Source organism: Polyodon spathula, chromosome 29 (genome assembly GCF_017654505.1).
Source record: "Polyodon spathula isolate WHYD16114869_AA chromosome 29, ASM1765450v1, whole genome shotgun sequence".
Taxonomy (NCBI): domain Eukaryota; kingdom Metazoa; phylum Chordata; class Actinopteri; order Acipenseriformes; family Polyodontidae; genus Polyodon; species Polyodon spathula.
The window spans coordinates 8699589-8704100 of NC_054562.1; the positions used below are offsets into that span (position 1 = coordinate 8699589).

The window sequence follows — 4512 nt, forward strand, 5'->3', positions numbered from 1 at the left end:
TATCAAACATTTATGAATATATACAATTTAGTCTACTTTTGCACAACACAAAGGAAGCCCCACCAAAGCAGGGCATCAAAAAATTACTTGAAACTCATAAATGTCCCTCTCCACGGAAATCTTTAGTAAAAGGCGAAAGATTTATACGATTTGAAGAGAAACCAGAGTATACAGAGACCCCCGTTCACAAGGCAGCCTTGTCATACTGTTATCGTAGCAAGGGACGGTTAGTTATTTTTTAAAAAATGAGCATTTTACATTTCTAAAAAAAAAAACATTAAAAACATTATACGACTAGGGTATGTTGGCCTTTAGATCTAGATATGAGATTTTAAAAGCATAAATTTCATAATAGAAAATTAGACTCTACCTAAGTGCATTATGGGTATGCAAATGAAGGTTCAGCCTGCAGGGTAGTTTCCTGCACCCATCACTGCTCAACCAAAGGTATTCTTTTCCCTAGTTACCAAAACAGTGTTTTGGTGAAACAAAAAATGTTCCTAGTAAAATTACCATACGTGCTTTGAAATCTGAAATTAAAATGGCTTTTATGTGCAACTAAAATTGCTCAGTAGGTAATTTGATCCTATTTACGTTTTTGTCACTTTTCACAAGTAGCTCATTCTATTTTTACAGAACAACAACAACAACAATAATAATAATAATAATAATAATAATAATAATAATAATAATAATAATAATAGCACAAATGTTCGTTTGAACGGCACAAACGAATGAGACAAGTTTGGTTCCGGCATTGTAAGGGGACCTGACTGACGTCACTTCCCTAAAATGGAGAATCGTTAATTTCTTAAAAACTATAGCAGCTCAAACATTTGTTTCAACTACACAAACGCTGCACAAACTAATGATATATGACTCAACGTGTGTGTTGTTTTGGGGGGGGGGGGGGGGCTCAGTCCTGACAAACTATAGTCCTGGGTTTGTAATACAGTCTCGTTTGAAGAAAAATAAAGTGTTATATTCACGTTTTACAGCTTAAAATGACTGAATACCTGGCCTTGCCTATTCCCTTCTTTCTGGAATGATAGTACCATATAAAGGATAGCCTACCTAAATCAAAATCTTCCATACCATGATCATCTAGAAAGAAAGAAACACGTTATTTAGTTGCTTGACTATTGAAATGTTTCAGTTTTGTCCAGAATTCTGTGGGACTTCTGCTCCAAAATATATTGCTCCCAGTTGAAGAACTGTGTGAATGTTATTCAGGGTCTTTTCTGCAAATGATATATAAAAATAGCCACTCCCAACGTTCCAATGATCGATGGGTGCATGGCTCTCTGTTGGCGTCAGTGTAACTGCAACTTTTGTCTTGAGAAGGGTTCAAGGGTTCCCCTATTCTAGAAACGTGCAGAACAAGACGAAGCCTTTAAAAGCTGCTCTCCAGCTGGGGTCTACAGGAGGGAGAAACAGGGGCTTGGATCTCTTCCATGTACAGCAGACTAGCGGTAATTGTTGCTAAAGACAGGGGACTCTGGCTTTGAATCGCTTAACCCTTACCAACTGGAAATGCATTTAATAGGAAGATCGATTGAAATTGAATCACAAGACTTTGTCAAACAGCAGCCCCACTAGTACTAGAAGATGTTTAACATGAAGAAACGCATTGCTGTTCTTACTATTGGCAGAGTGGGCTCTATTCACAAAGCACACATTGTTTAAAGAATGTTTTTTTCAAAGTCTGTTTTTATGAATCAATGAAAGTGTAACATTTATAAAACTGTTCTTTACTGCTGTTAATGAGCCTATCAATAGTCCAGAAGATTTTCAGGAATATCAGACTTGATTCTATTCATGTAAAGACTTTGAACCTAGTTCTGGTTATTATACCCTCTCTATGATCATTCAAACCATGCTGCTCACTTCTTATTTGACAGTGCGAATAGGGTGCTCCAATGCCCTGGTTAGAAAATAACCAGGATCTGAGCAGTTAGCCTCTTGCTAAAATGTGATTTATAGGAAGGTCAATTGAAAACTAGTCTTTTTAAATTACAAAAGACACTCGTAGAAACATTTGTATGTCAAACAGCAGTGTTAGAAGGTGTTTCACATTAAGCCTAGTAGGTTTGAAGTGTTTTTTAAATTAGCTCAACAGCAATGCATGTGAGAACGTGACTGGAATTGAAGAAACTAAGGACCTTTAATTGGTGGTCCTATCAGTGAATGAATTCTTCAGTGTGCTTTGAATGCTACAGGTGTGTATTAAAGGCTGCACCTGCGCTGTATAATTCAGGGTTGAGGCTGGGGCTGGGGAAAAGGAAAAGGAAGAGGAAGACGAAGAGGAAGGGGGAGCACGAGCATGGAGCATCAGAGGGTTGCTGCCAAACGCAGCAAAAACTTAAACCGTGTTATTTGTTAATTTATTTATTTATTTATTTGTTGAATAAAAATACTCAATAGCATCACTGTTTGAATGGATATCTGCCTGCCTGTCTTCTTCCTAACCCTTACACCTGCAAAAGGAGGATTCACTTGCCCTGCACCCATTTCTGGTAATTAATTAGCTTTAACTGGAGAATATTTGAATGAAAGCAATAAATGGAGTTTTATTTATTGAATCATCTGATATCTTAACACCAGTTGCTGTGATTGAACTGGACCCTGAGCCCACAGACCATTTAGATGTTACACAAGTTATCTTACCCTCCGTAGACTGATCATCAAAGTCCAGCTCATCTGGAAAGGTAGAGAGCATGGTTATTAAAACTAAATCAATACTTCACATTTTTTGTGAGATTCTGAAGTGTAAGAACAGATTAGCAGGCTCTGAACGAATTTCTCTGGACGCATTCCAAAGGTGTTGCCCTGGTTGAATTTGTTAACCTTTCTCTCCAGTACAAAACAAAGAAGGGTTGTGTTGTAATGTCACATTATTTCCATCTACTTTACATTATTATAAAGCTTCCTTATGGTTATTAAGTTTTGAATAACAGTCATTTAGCTGTTTCCCCAAGCCTACCCCATTGTTACACTATGCATTTACCATGTTTTTGACATTACTATACTAATCTATGTTTTAACTGTATTATTACACTGTTCTATGCTTTCATTATGGGGCACTAATATAAGGGTAATACTGACAACTTGTAACCTATGGGGTCTTTTTAAATCCTCTTGAAATAAACTGTCCTTCATAAACCGTGGGACCTGTATTCATGTTTTAAACAGTGGGTGCATTTACTTCAATGGAATATACCACTCTACCCTTTTAGAAAAAGTGATGCAGACTTTGCAATGGAGAATAAGCTTTGTAAACCAGTGCCCTTCAGTTTAAATAAGCAGCAACTACAATGTCCATCTAGACTGGAGCGCAAGCATGTAACAGTCTTCCCAAGTGGATTGGATGTGTTCTCTAGCTATTGTGTGCTTAGGTCTTTTCTTTTAGAAGGTCGTGGCTTTTGAATTAAAAAGGTAGTTATGTACTGTTTTGTGTTTGACTGATATTATCAATTCTGCAGCAGGCTGTCCTTGGTGTGCCGTGCTGTGAATGGGAGCCTCTGTGACGGCTGTTTATTAAAACTGCACTGTGTTGTTTTATGTCAGGATGGGGAATCCCAATACAAGCACAGAGAATTTACTAGTTACATATATCTAAGTGACTAATGATCAGTTTGCAAAGAAACTACTGATTGGTGTACATGCTGGCAAGGAAAGCCAGCGGCTACAAAGCATTGCAAGACCACACAAGCAGCAGTCGGTACACACATTAACCCAGCAAGCGAGCAAGACAGGTCCTCACAAACAGTGCACACGACGTTACACCAGATGGATGAGGCTCATACGTTCTTCCTAATAAATTAGCAAACCCCTTGACAGACAGATATTGTTTTTATTAATAGTAATCCCTCACCTCTTTCCTGTAGGTCATGTTCATCCAGATCTGTAACATAATAAACACTGATTACACTAAAGTGTTGAAGTGGGAGTCACACAGCACCTGCCCCCTCCCATGAGCTCAGTGCTGAGACGCTATCACCTGTACGCATGTGTGATTGTGATTGAGCGGATTTTCACTCTGATCTATATTTACTGGTCTGCAAAGCAGGCGATCGTGGCTATGGAGAGCGCTGTCTCCTCCTTACGCTCTTTACTGTTTTCAGCTTGTCGTATCTGCGAAGCAGTGTTTTTGCATTTTTAGAAGTATAACTGCTCCGGTAAACATTTATAATTATTAGAAGACTCATACATTGACGGCTTTTGTTTTATCTGTTAGGCGCGGCTGTATTAGCAATAACTTATCTTTGAACATACATTTCTTGCAAAAGAAAAACGAAGGAATGAAACACAAGGGTTTACTGAAACTGCAAAGCGACAGAAGAAGAGAACCTTTGGAATTTTTTTTTTTTTTTGGTGGCTTTAAAAAAAAAAAACCTTGATCTTTGTTAGTTATTATTTTAAATAATACACAGAATTATGCTGAGATGGGAAGCAGATGGTAAACATTTACAATGCAGACTAGTTTGTATTATGTATAATAACTTTGCCAAT

At 37.7% G+C, this 4512-nt stretch overlaps 1 non-coding gene across 1 annotated transcript; it reads right to left on the reverse strand.

Moving 5' to 3' along the window:
- Positions 1–55: 55 nt before the first annotated feature.
- LOC121302517 lies at positions 56–170 on the reverse strand. The gene has a single exon (XR_005947710.1). It is a non-coding gene; the product is annotated as a U5 spliceosomal RNA (small nuclear RNA).
- Positions 171–4512: the final 4342 nt, after the last annotated feature.